General features: G+C 38.3%; 1 pseudogene across 1 annotated transcript; it reads left to right on the top strand.

Annotated features, from left to right (window-relative positions):
• Positions 1 to 4,299: 4,299 nt before the first annotated feature.
• Positions 4,300 to 14,645, top strand: LOC309651879 (cytochrome c oxidase subunit 5B, mitochondrial pseudogene; annotated as a pseudogene). The gene has a single exon. The product of its transcript is annotated as a cytochrome c oxidase subunit 5B, mitochondrial pseudogene (transcript).
• Positions 14,646 to 14,930: the final 285 nt, after the last annotated feature.

The raw sequence follows: 14,930 nt of genomic DNA on the forward strand, positions 1-14,930 counted from the left end.
TGGTAAATTTATTATGAGGTGATATCTCAATACTTTCTTCAGCCTTACCAATCCAGTCTTCTTTGAGAACTTATAAGATGCACAAAGTTTTACTGATGCTTCCTGCTCTTCAATTTTAGTCTTTATTTATAGATTTCTTGATATAAAAATGATATATACATATTGTTAAAATATTAAAATAATGCTCAGAATACAAAGGAAAAGTAAAATCTATACCAAATTCTACTTTTCAAAGATAACCACTGTTATCTTGGAGAACATTCTTTATTTTTCACTCTTTTGGCAAGAGATAGAAATATGCAGTTTAAAAAGTGGAATCCTTCTTTTCCTGAATTCTGAAGTCATTTTTTTCACCTAACAACATAGTCTGGATATTTTTCCAAGTTAACAAACACCATCATTATTAACATTATTAAACATTATTAAATGTGCAGTATTCCATTGTATGACTTAAACTACAGCTTACGTAAATGACCCTTAATGTTGGATGATTATGTTGTTTAAATTAGTTTTGTTGTATATTGTTAAAAACAGGTTTTATTTTTAGATACATCTTTATTGGAGTAAACGGTTTTAAACTGAAATGTTATTTCATACAACTTCTTTCACTTGTGCCGTTACCTGCTTAGGGTAAGTTCCTAGAATTGGGATTATTAGAGCAATAGTATACTCATTTTACATTTTGTTACATATTACCCAATGGTTCTCCAGAAGAACACTTATTTACAGTTTTACCAGAAATGTATGATCAAGTAGTAGTGGCTTTCCTGTTCTTGTTATGATGGATTTTTTTAAATTGTATGATGGACACTTTGGCTATTACATTAAGAGAATCTTGATTTTATTATTTTTATTTCTATTTATCAGGCAGTCACCCTGTTTATATTTGGCATGCAGGTTCTGGCCTAATTTTGTGTGATGCAGTTCCAATAACAGTCTAAGTTTCAGAGCCTATGCAGTGCTATTTGGTCTGCTTCATATTATCTCATTCAACTGAGTCTCTCCCTGATCGCTGATGGTGCTGTTTAAGGGAGTAGAAAGAGTTTCCCCAGGCCAGGCAACTTGTTTCTCCAGGTAAGGGAAGGGTTTCTCAGGCTTGGAGCAGGGTTTGATGAGTGAAGTTAAAAAAAAAAAGACTTCCTGGACCTGTCACTTGTTATGGTAGGGTCACTTCTGACTGTGGGGTATGGAGACCATTTTCAGGGCTGAGTGGTCATATAGCATAATTCCATTTACACTCATTTGCTAGCTATGTGGTTTCACATATGAAAAAGTCTTTGCTCATTTTTAATTTTTAAAAATTATTTTAAGCTTATTAGCACCAGAGCCTAGCCCTGCCCATCAGCTGATTGGCACCAGACCTGGGATGCCCTAAGCCAAGGAACTAGCTTGGGGGGGGGGGAACAGCTCCATCCACCAGAAGGCCAGCTGCCATTGGCCCCAACTGCCCAGGGAACCGGCCTTGGCCACCAGAAAATCCAGGACCCAGCCCCACATACAAGTGGGCTGTCACTAGCCCCAGGACACCTGGCCTGCTGCAGCCAGCTGTCAGGACCTGACCTGCTCACCAGAACTCCAACACCACTCTGAAACCCTGGATCCTGCATCCAGAGAACCCAGGACTTGGCTCTGCCCACCAGTGGTCTGACACTAACCAGGGGGACCTGGTCTCAACCACCACTGGGCAGCAACAGCACCAGACCACCTAGGCCTTGACTCCACCCACCAGCAGGTCAGCATCAACTCCAGATACCCAGGGCCACACAGCTAGATTGTAGGACCTGGCTCCACCCATGAGTGGGCTGGAACTAGCTCATGGACACCTTGGGGCCAGGTCCCTCTTATAAATGGGCTGACACCAGCTCTGGGACCCCTGGGCCCCTCAGTCAGCCACCCCATTATCCGTTCCTACCCATAAGCAGGCTGACATGAGCTCTGAGACACAACTGACCCCAGATCCAGCCATGTCAGGAACCAGCCTCACCAACCAGTGGGCTGACACTAGCCCCAGGAAGCCCATGGGTACCGTCTCACCCACCAGAAGGTTAGCACTAGCTCTGGAACCCCCACCACCATAGTCAGCAACACTAGGACCCAGCTCTACACACTTGTGGAATAGCACTAGCCCTGGAAAACACCAGGGATCTGCAGTCAGCTGCCTTGTGACCCAGTCCCACCCACCAGAGGGCTGGCACTAGGACTGGGACTTTCCAGACCATGCAGCCAGGCACACTAGAAACTGGCCTCACCCAACAGCAGTCTCCATACTAGCAGGGTGTGGCAACCAACCAGGAAGGGGCTAGCCACATGTACCAGTACACCCACAGTAGTCAGCTTGCCACAATAGAAGGACCCACATAACCAACATAGAGGATACCCTGAGAGCATATAGCTCTGGTGACCAGACGGCAATGTGCTTCTGGGCCCCATAGAATGTCTCCTAAAAAGGCCACTCCTCCAAGATTGGGAAAAGTAATCAAACTACCAAATATATAGAAATAAAAATGTGAATTAGGCAAAATGAAGCAACAGAGGAATATGTTCCAAAAGAAGGAATAATATAAAACCCAAGATAAGAACTAAATAAAGTAGAGATATGAAATCTAACCAATAAAAAGTTCAAGAAAATGATCATAGAGATGCTTAGGAGAAGAATGGATGAACACAGTGAGAAGTTAGAAGATTTTAACAAAGAGTTAGAAAATATAAAAGAGTCAAACAAAGCTGAAGTGTACAATAACTGAAATAAAAAATACAATACAAGGAATCAACAGTATATTACATGATGCAGAGGAATGGATTAGCACTGGAAGACAAAGTAGTGGACATCACACAAGCTGAACAGAATAAGGAAAAGAAAAATTGAAATGACAGTTTAGAAGTCTAGAAGGCCTTTGAGACAATAACAAGCACGCTAACATTTTCATTGTAGGGGACTCAGAGGAGAAGCAAGAGAAATGGGCAGAAAATATATGTGAAGACATAATAGCTGAAAAATTCCATAACTTGGGAATGGGAATAGAAAACCCGGACACACAAAGAGTCCCAAATAAGATCAACCCAAAGACATCCAAACCAAGATACAAAGTAATTAAAATGGCAAAAATTAAGGATAAAGAGAGAATACTAAAAGCAGCAAGGAAATAGCAACAAGTTACATAAAAGGGAACTCCATAAGGCTATCAGCTGTCTTTTCAGCATAAACTCTGCAGGTCAGAAGGGAATGACACAATTTATTTAAAGAGATGAATGGAAAAAACCTACAACCTAGAATACACAGCAAAGGCTACCTACCATTGACATTTGAAGAAGAGATAAAGAGTTTTACAGGCAAGAAAAAGCTAAAAGAATTTAGCAACATGAAGTTAGTTTTACAGAAACTAACACCATTGTAAAGCAATTATACTCCAATAAAGATGTTTAAAAAAAAGAAAAAATGTGTTGAATGGATAAACCAATGAATAAATAACGGATGCAAATTTTTAAAAAATGTTAAAGGGACTTCTCTAAGCAGAAAAGAAAAGGCCACAATTAGAAATATGAAAATTACAAAAGGAAAAATCTCATTCATAAAGGAAAATATATAGTAAAAGTAGTAGATCAACCATTTATACAGCTAGTAGAAACATTAAAATACAAAAGTAATAAAAGCACCTATATTCAAAAGTAGTTTAAGATATACACAAAACAAAAAGATGTAAAATATGATGTCAACATTAAACGTGTGGGGGTAGTGAAAGTGCAGGGTTATTAAAATGCATTCATACTTAAGGGATCAGCAACTTAAAATAATTGTATATATACCTACCTCATGGTAAACACAAACCAAATATGTATAATAGATACACTGACAAAAAAGAGAAAGGAATCCAAACATAACATTAAAGAGAGTAATCAAGTCACAAGGGAAGAGAGAAAGGAGAAAAAAGGAGCAAAAAAAAATTTAACAAAATGACAATAAGTGCATATCTATCAATAATGCTTTAAATGTACATGGAATAAATGCTCCAATCAAAAGACATAGAGTGGAGAAATGAATGCAAAAACAAGACCCAAATACATGCTGCCTACAAGAGACTCACTTCAGATCTAAATACACACACAGACTGAAAGTGAAGGGATGGTAAAAAGGTATTCCATGCAAGTGGAAATTAAAGAAATCCAGGGTAGCAATATTTATGTAAGACAAAGTAGACTTTAAAATGAAGACTATAATAAGACAGAAAGAAGGACATATTACATAGTAAAGAGATAGATCCAAGAATAAGATATAACAATTGTATATATATATGAACCCAACATAGGAGCACCTAAATGGATGAAGCAAATATTAACAACCAGATGGACTTATTGGACATTCAACCAAAAGCAGCAGACTACTGCCTCCGGAGCCTGCTCCCGGAAGTGCTGGTGTTTGTAGCTGGCGTGATGGCTTCAAGGTTACTCCGCAGAGCTGGAGCCCTGGCCGCGCAGGCCCTGAGGGCTTGTGGTCCCAGTGGAGTCTCCGTGGCGCGCTCTATGGCGTCTGGAGGCGGTGTTCCTACTGATGATGAGCAGGCCACTGGGCTGGAGAGGGAGGTCATGCTGGCTGCATGCAAGGGACTGGACCCGTACAATATGCTCGCCCCAAAGGCAGCCTCCGGTACCAAGGAAGACCCTAATTTAGTCCCCTCCATCACCAATAAGCGGATAGTGGGCTGCATCTGTGAAGAAGACAACAGTGCTGTCATCTGGTTCTGGCTGCATAAAGGCGAGGTCCAGTGATGCCCTAGCTGTGGAACCCATTACAAGCTGGTGCCCACCAGCTGGCCCACTGATCCCCTGCACTAACTCACTCAAAATGTGATGTAAAGTTTCTTCTTTCAATAAAGACTAGCCATTACATTGGCTCCTCCTCCCAAAAAAAAAAAGCAGCAAACTACTCATTCTTTTCAAGTGCACATGGAATATTCTCCAGGATAAATCACATGCTAGACCACAAAACAAGTCTCAGTATATTTAAGAAAATTGGTATCGTATTAAGCATACAATGCAACTACAAAAAGTGCAAAAAACATAAATACATGGATGTTAAACAATATGCTACTAAAGAACCAATAGGCTACTGAGGAAATCAAAAATAGAATTTAAAAATTCATGGAGACAAATAAAAATGAAACTACAAAGATCCAAAATCTATTGGATAGAGCCAAAGCAGTTCTAAAGGAAACAAGAAAAATCTCAAACAGTCTAACCTTACATATAAAAGATCTAGAAAAAGAAGACCAAACAAACCCTAAGTTATTGAAAGGAAATAAAAAATAAAGATTACAGCAGAAACAATTAAAGTAGGGAATGGGAATAAAGAATAGAAAATATCAATGAAACTAAACACTGGTTCTTTGAAATGATAAACAAAATTGATAAATCTTTATCCAGACTCATCAAGAAAAAAAAAAGAGAGAGAGATGGACCGAATCAATAAAATCAGAAATTATAAAGGAGAGGTTACAATTGAATCATGGAAATATAAAGGATCATAAGAGATTACTATGATTACTCCATTAAAATGAACAACCTAGAAGAAATTGGAAAATTCCTGGAAATGCACAATCTCCCAGCATTGAATCACAAAGAAATAGAAAATATGAACAGACCAATTATCAGAAATGAAATTGAATCAGTAATAAAACAACTCCCAACAAACAGAAGTCCAAGAACAGACAGCTTCACCTGTGAATTCTGTCAAACAATTAAAGAAGAGTTAACACCTATACTTCTCAAACTATTGCAAAAAGATGCTGAATAAGGAACACTACTGAACTCATTCTAGAAGGCCAGCATCACCCTGATACCCAAACCAAACAAACATACAATACAAAAAAAAAAAGAAAATTACCAGACAATACCACTGATGAACATAGATGCAAATGTTCCAAACAAAATATTAGCATAACAAAATCAAAAATACATTAGAGGGGCTTCCCTGGTGGTGCAGTGGTTGAGAGTCCGCCTGCCAATACAGGGGACACGGGTTCGAGCCCTGGTCTGGGAAGATCCCACATGCCGCAGAGCAACTGGGACCGTGAGCCACAATTACTGAGCCTGCGCGTCTGGAGCCTGTGCTCTGCAACAAGAGAGGCTATGACAGTGAGAGGCCCGCGCACCGTGATGAAGAGTGGTCCCCGCTTGCCACAACTAGAGAAAGCCCTGGCACAGAAATGAAGACCCAACACAGCCAAAAATAAATAAATTAATTAATTAATTAAAAAAAAAAACGTACCGATGACTGAGCTGCACCCCGCAGCAATTAAATCTGAATGTCTACAGATAGGACCCAGTCCAGACACTATACTTTAAAAAAAAAAAAAAACATTAGAAGGGTCATGCACCATGATCAAGTGGGGTTTATCCCAGGGATGCAAGGATGGTTCAATATCCACAAATCAATCAATGTGATGATACACCACATTCACAAAAAGAAGGGGAAAAAATTACATGATCATCTCAACAGATACAGAAAAAGCATTTGGCAAATTCAAGATTGATTCATGACAAAAACTCTCATCAAAGTTGGTATAGTGGGAACATATCTCGATATAATGAAGGTCATTTTTGACAAATCTGCAGCTAGTGTCATAGTCAATGGTGAAAAGTTGAAAGCTTTTCCTCTAAAATCAGGAACAAGACAAATTTTCCCACTCTCACCACTTCTATTTATGATAGTATTGGAAGTCCTAGCCACAGCAATCAGACCAAAAAAAAAAAAAAAAAGAAAGAAAGAAAGAAAAGAAAAAAGCATCCAAATTGGAAGAAAAGAAGTAAAGCTGTCACTATTTGCAGATGACATGATATTATATATAGGAATCCCTAGACTGTACCAAAGAACTATTAGAATAAATGAATTCAGTAAAGTTGCAGGATACAAGATTAATACACAGAAATCTGGTGCTTTTCTGTAAAATAATAATGAACTATCAGAAAGAGAAAGCAAAAAATCCATTTATAATCACATCAAAAAGAATAAAATACCTAGGAATAAACTTAACGCAGGAGGTGACAGATCTATACTCTGAAAACTATAAGACACTAATGAAGGAAACTGAAAAGGATACAAATAAATGGAAAGATATTCCATGTTCGTGGATTGGAAGAATTAATATTGCTAAAATATCCATATTACTCAAAGCAATCTACAGATTCAGTGCAAATTACCCATGACGTTTTTCACAGAACTAGAATGAATAATCCTAAAATTTATATGGAAACACAAAAGACCCTAAATAGCCAAGAAAAAATTTAAATAACAGAACAAAGCTGGAGGTATCACACTCCCTGACTTCAGACTATACTACAAAGTTACTGTAAGCAAAACAATATGATAGTGGCACAAAAACAGACACAAAGATCAAAGAAACAGAATGGTGAGCCCGGAAATAAACCTTTATGTTAATTTATCTATGACAAAACAAGTAAGAATATACAGTGGAGAAACGATAGTCTCTTCAATAAATGGTGGTAGGAAAACTGGACATGTAAAAGAATAAAATTAGAATTTTTTACATCACATACAAGAATAAGTTCAAAATGGATTAAAAACCTAATTGTGAGACTGGAAATCATAAAACTCTCAGAGGAAAGCATGGGCATATTCTTTTACATAAGTCATAAAAATATTTTTTTGGATCAGTCTCCTAAGGCAAAGGAAACAAAACAAAAATAAACAAATGGGACTTAGTTAAATGTAAAAGCTTTTGTACAGCAAAGGAAACCATAAACAAAACGAAAAGACAACTCTCAGAATGGGAGAAAATATTTGCAAATGATATGATATGTCTGATGAGGGGTTAATTTTCAAAATATACAAGGTGCTCATACAATTTAATATCAAAACAACAAACAACCCAATTTAAAAAATGGACAGAGACTTGAATAGACATTTTCCCAAAGAGTACATATAGATAGCCAACAGGCACATGAAAAGATGCTAAACATCAGTAATCATCAGGGTAATGCAAATTAATACCTCTCATCTGTCAGAATGGCTGTCATTAAAAAGACAACAAATAACAGACGCTGGATGAAGATATGAAGGAAAGGGAACACTTGCAAACTCTTGGTGGGAATGTAAATTGGTGCACGGACTATAGAAAACAGTATGGAGATTCCTCAGAAAAGTAAAAATAGAACTACCATATGATCCAGCAATTCCACCCCTGGGTATATATCCAAAGAAAACAAAAACACTAATACATTAATTCAAAAAGATATATATATGTATATGCATCCCAATGTTTATATCAGCCTTATTCACAATAGCAAAATGTGGAAGCAACCTAAGTTCATCAATAGATGAAATGAGAAAGAACATGTGAGATTATATATATAATAATTTTCATATATATTATTATATATATAAGTTAATATTACCCAGCCATAAAAAAGAATGAAATTTTGCCATTTGCATCAACATTGATATACCCAGAAGGAGTTATGCTTAGTAAAATAAGTCAGACAGAGAAAGACAAATAATGTATTATTTCATTTATATGTGGAATCTAAAAACCAAAACAAATGAACAAAATACAAAACAGTAACAGACTTACAGATACAGAGAACAAATGAGTGATTGACAGAGGGAAGCAGGGTGGAGGTAGGAGAGAAATATGTAATGGAAATTAAGAGGTACAAACCTCCAGTGGGCAGGACCATGTCTAAGGGTATGTCTAGAGGTAGCTGTGGGCTCAGGAAGTCGTTAGGCAGCCTGTTGATGGGCGGGATTCCATTCCCACCCTGTTGGTTGTTTGGCCTGAGGTGTCTCAGCACTGGAGGCTACATGCTGTTGAGTAGGGCCAGGTCTTGGTGCTAATGACCCAAACAAGATGCCAGCCTTCAGATGAGTACTCCCAGATATGTTTGCCACCAGCCCTTATGTCCCCAGTGAGAGCCACAGCCTCCCTCTGTGTCCCCAGGAGATCCTACAAGACCACCAGATAGGTCTGGCCTAGGCTCCTATAAAGTCACTGCTTTTGCCCTGGGTCCCGGTGCACACAAGATATTGTGTACACCAAGAGTGGAGTCTCCATTTCCCCCAGTCCTGTGGAGCTTCTGCGATCAAGTACCACTGGCCTTCAAAGCCAAATGCCATAGGGGCTCCTCCTCCCAATGCCAGATCCCCAGGCTGGGGAGCCTGACATGAGGCTCAGGTATAATTATTCTACAGTTTGTGGGTTACCCACCCAGATGGTATGAGATTTGATTTTATCACGAGTGTGCCCTTCCTACTGTCTCATTTTGGTTTCTTCTCTGTCTTTGGAAGTAGAATATCTTTTTTGGTAGGTTCTTGTCTTTTTTACTGATGGTTGTTCATCAGTTAGTTGTGATTTTTGTGTTCTTGTGAGAGGAAGTGTGTTCAAGGTCCTTCTACTCCACCATCTTGACCGCTATCCTCCCCATTGTTTTTTTAGTAGCATGTTGTTTAATCTCAATGTGTTCATTCTTTTCTCCTTTTCCTTTCTGTAGGTGGTTTCTAGTTTCATACCAATTTGTTCAGAAAAGATGCTTGAGATAATTATTCTCTTAAATACATTGAAGCTTGTTTTGTGACTTACTATGTGGTATATCCTAGAGAATGTTCCATACATGCTTGAAAAGAATGTTTTCCTGTTTTGGGGGGATGTAGTCTCCTGTAGATATCAATTAAGTCCAACTGGTCTATTATGTAATTTAGGACCTCTGTTGCCTTATTGATTTTCTGTCTGGATGATCTGTCCATTGATATCTGTGGGATGTTAAAGCCTCCTATTATTATTGTATTCCTATCAGTTTCTCCCTTTATGTCCAAAACAGACTTTTGAATTTCTTGAAACAGTCAAACCTTTCTAATTTTAGCAAATGTGAGAAAAGCAGTTCAAACTAGTGACATGTCTAATATTTAAAGTGATGCAAGAGTAACTTATTTCAAAGAAATACAATAACCTAACTGGATAATGAAGAGTTGACTTATAAAAACATTGGGACCTGACAGAGAAGCATTTATACCATGTGCATGAATTGCGTTTCTAGATGGGTGCTTCTAAAGGCTTGAAAATGTGTCCTTTTCTGTAGTTTGTTAAATACCTACTCTTGCACAATTATTTATAGTATGCATTTACTTAACAAACCTTTATTATATATACTATAGCAGTAAAATTCATCCCAGTCTGGTTCTGGATTATGCAAATCCTTAATCAGATGGTACAAATCCATGAGGTTATCTTTAACATTATTTCATCTGATGGTTTTCATTTGCCTTCAGCCTTGTTAGAAACAGATGCGATCAGGTTGAAGATCCCATATATGGGAAGACAAACAAAAGCTCATATGAGATCCAATTCTTCTGAATCAGCCTGTTAGGCAGGTGTCAGATTTACTAATTTGGCAGCCAAAAAGTGATGGTGCTCTGAACAGCTGCAACTACAGTATAGGAAAAAGTGGCACATGTGACGTTGCAATTCTTTTCCAGGAGAGAGAGAAGAGGAGGAAGACATTTTGAGACTCAAAGAATCTCTCATTTCTAAGCTGTTTAGATTTTCTCCCTGTGTTTTTTATTCCCTCCCTACCTTAAAACATCTCAAAAAGTGCCACAGATTTAGAAGTGTCCCACAGCCTATTTGCCAGTTATGGAAAATACATGGCTTTGTTCCACGCTCTTCAATCTAGGAATACTTTCATCTGTATTTCTTTCCCATCCTCTCATTGCTTCAACAAACTCAAAAAGGAATGTATCTAACTGCATCACACTGGAAGAATGCAATGGTTTCCATGTTTTTGGCCTAGGAGCAACAAAGGCTTAATCAAGGGCCAATTTGGCCCATGTGTATTTCATTAGATGATTATAAAAAATTATTTTTCCCTTTCTTGTTTCTTTCCAAGTGACTTCAGAGAAATTGAAAGAAAACAATTTAAAACTCAGATATAAGTGATAGAAAGGAACATTTTAAAAGAGAAATTAGCCACCTATGAATGTACCCTTATGCCATATACAAATTACCCATAATAATAATTATTTCTTGAGAAAATCTGATTTTTCTCTATCTCTGGCCCTGTACTGAAAGCTTAGAAACTGGCTCAAGGGTCAAGATTTGTCTATGTGAATACATCTCTAAATTTATTTATGCTACTGCTTCTCCTTTTGGGAACTTACCAAGTGTTCATAGGCAGAGTGAAATGAGACGTGAGAAGCAATCTGGACTCACCCTAGAGGTAGGGTTGCCAGATAGAGTACAGCTCACCCAGTCAGATAATTTTTAGTATAAACATTTCCAAACAATTACATGGGACATGCTCATAATAAAAATTATTTAATTATCTGAAATTCAAATTTAACTGTATGCCCTGTATTTTTATTTGCTAAATATGGCAACCCTACCTTGAGGACAATTATTGCTGTTGGCTATGGAAAATACAGTCAATAATAGCTTAAGTGAAATGAAAGATTGATCTACAAAGAAGAAATAAAATATTGGTGCTCTGAATATAAAAGCTTTATTGGTTAAAAAGATTTGACTCTGAGTAAATGAACTCTTTCCCAGTCAATAGTCTTGATTGTCTTTTTGACAAATGCACACATAGCAGGACAAAGAGGGACATGGCATTAATGAACAAAAAATGGGTCAGTTCTGGGGCTGGGTGTTGAGTCCATTTAGCACTGGTGTGTATATGTATGTGTGTGTATATATATATATATATATATATATATATATATATAATCAGGATTAGCAGTCCCAAGGGGTGGGAAAGGCAGAAGGTGTACCACTTATTTGGAGTGGCTTTTCATGTATAGTGCCAGATGATCCGAGCAGGAAAAGCAGAAGCCACACACACAAGCTGGACATCAGAGGGCTTAGCCCCAGTGTACTTCTGGTTCTGGTAACACCTGGTGAAATCACCAGAACAGGAAAAGTGCCAGTAACATCCATCCCACGTTCATTTGCATGGCTTCTCACCTGCAGAGAGGAGCAGGAAAGAATTGATCCAGGTTATAGGCTGAAAAAGGTTTCCCAGGCCAACTTGTATTTAATCTACCCAAAAGAGTACTCACACCATAAACGTGATGTTGCTATTTGGAGAATTTTGCTGAACATAGTTGAAAAGTGATCACTAAAAATATAGGCAATGAAAAATATAATTGTTTTTGAATAGAGTGGGAAAAACACCTATGAAGTCTATGGTTACAAAGTTGTGGAAAACAAATGATTTTACTTTAACCCTTTGCTCTTGTTGTGGCCTAAGGATTGGTTTAAAGTTTTCCACTTGGTATGAGACAGAAGGGACAGAATCAAAGAGGTCAAAAAAAAGGGGGTGGAATATTGAGGTAGAAAGAGAAGGAAAAGCAGATCTCCCTGTGTCTATCTAGTTTACCTTTCCCAAATAATATTCTACTTGGAAGTAAACACCACTTAACTCAATATGTTCTGATCGTACATTTTCTGGCAGATAGTCACATTACTGTTACAGTTACTCCAGCATATGAACCTCGATGTCACCTTTGATCTCTCCCTTTCCTTTACTCACCAGTCCTAATCGTTTGACCCACAAACCTGAGTTTGTTAATCCACTGATGCACAGGGAACCACCTCCTCACAGTGCCATGGGAGAAAATTTTAAAAGATTAAGCCATACTTTCTGTCCCCGAGGAGCTTACTGTCTAATTGGAGAAACAGAACTAACAAACAAAAAACAAGTCTCTCAAGATAAACTTAGTATAATATGTTTCCAGAAAAGAATCAATACCCATAAGGATTGGAGGAGTTAGAAAAGGCTTCAGAGAGAAACCAGAAATTAGGTTAGGTCTTCAAGGATAAAGATAATTTTGTTAATAAATCAGAGGAAAAGGGGCTTTCCAGGCCATAGTAGCAACAATAAACCAACTTAGGGCATGGAATTAAATGTGAGGTGTTCTGGGAAGAGTGCAACAGCATATATGGTGCAGTGGAGTATATATGAAGAAGATTAGGAAATAAAGTTGTATAGGTGGGGTTATTATAAAAAGTTAAACTGCTAAGTTAAGAAGTGTGGACAAATAAAAAAAATTAAGGAGGAAGGTAACATGATTCGGGTCAGGTTTTAGAAAGATTTTTCTAGCATTAAAAACATTGGATGAGAAAATGAAGATTAGAGCAGAAGGATAGCTATGAGAATGAAATAACATTGGATGAGAAAGTGAAGATTAGAGCAGAAGGATAACTATGAGAATGAAATAACACTTTTCAAGATATGCCATAACCAATTTAGAGAATATTTGAGCTCCCAAACAAGTATACGAAGAAACAAGTCTGTTCTTACTTTTAATGAGGAGTGTCTTAACTTGTATCAGAGATTTTATTTTTTGTTCCAATACTTGTTCATTTGATGCCATCAATAGTTCTCTTTATCTTCATAACAGAAATCTTGAGGCTTTTCACTCATCTTATTTAACAAGCACCATTACTCGTAATGCATGTGCATCTCTGACAGTTAAAAATATTTACAAGGGGGAGGAGACAAGAAGATGGAGGAATAGAAGGACTTGAACTCACCTCTTTCACGAAAACATCAAATTCACAACTAACTGGGGAACAACCATCAAAAAACAGATATTCTATATACAAAGACAAAGAAGAAGCCACAACGAGATGGTAGGAGGCATGCTTTTGCAATATAATCAAATCACATACATGCTGACTGGGTGACCCATAAACTGGAAAATAATTATATTGCAGAGGTTCTCCCATAGGAGTGAGAGTTCTGAGCCCCACGTCAGACTCTCCAGCCTGGGGGTCTAGCATTGGGAGGAGGGGCCCCCAGAGCATTTGGCTTTGAAGGCAAGCAGGACTTGAGTGCAGGAGCTGCATGAGACTGGAGGAAACAGAGTCTCCATTCTTGGAGGGTACACACAAATTTTCACATGCAATGGGACCTAGGGCAAAGCAGTGACTCCACAGGAACCAGGACTAGAACTACCTGCAGGTCTTAGAGAGTCTCCTGGAGGCAAGGATTGGCTGTGTTTCACTGTGGGGCAAGGACACTGGTGGTGGAGCCCCCAGGGAATATTCATTGGAATGAATCTCTCAGAGGTTGCCATTTTGGTCCCAAAACCTGGCCCCACCCAACAGCCTGCAGGCTCTAGACCTGGGATACCTCAGGCCAAACAAACAACAGAGTGGGAACACAGCCCCACCCATCAGCAGACAGGCTGTCTAAAGTCATCTTGAGTGCAAAGCTGCTTCTAAACACACCCTGTGAAACGGCCCTGAGCAACAGAGGGAGAAAACCCAGATCCACCCACTAGTGGGGAGGGACCACTCCCTTTCACCAGAACCCTGCACAATCCCCTGGACCAACATCACCCACCAGGGGGCAGACAACAGAAGCAAGAGGAACTACAAACTCGCAGCTGGAGAAACAGAGACCACAAACAATGTTAGACAAAATGAGAAGGTATGGAATTATGTTCCAGACAAAGGAACAAAATAAAACTCCAGAAGAACAACAAAGTAAAGTAGAGATAAGCAATCTGCCTGAAAAAGAATTCAAAGTAATAATAGTAAAGATGATCTAAGGACTCAGAAAAAGAATGGAGGTACACACTGAGAAGATACAAGAAATGTTTCAAAAAGCACAAGAATATTTAAAGAACAAACAAACGAAGATGAATAATACAATAACTGAAATGAAAAATAAACTACAAGGAATCAAGAGCAGAATAAATGAGCAGGAGGATGAATAAGTCAGCTAGAACACTGATTGGTGGAAATCACTGCTGTGGAACAGACTAAAGAGAAAAGATGAAAAGAAATGAGGACATGAGGACAGTATAAGAGACCACTGCGATGTGAAATAAATGTAGACGGATTTTTGAATAAAAAAAAAAGAGAGACCACTGGGACAACATTAAATACACCAACATTCCCATTATAGGGATACCATTT

This window comes from Balaenoptera physalus (assembly GCF_965194825.1).
Source record: "Balaenoptera physalus genome assembly, chromosome: X".
Classification (NCBI taxonomy): Eukaryota; Metazoa; Chordata; class Mammalia; order Artiodactyla; family Balaenopteridae; genus Balaenoptera; species Balaenoptera physalus.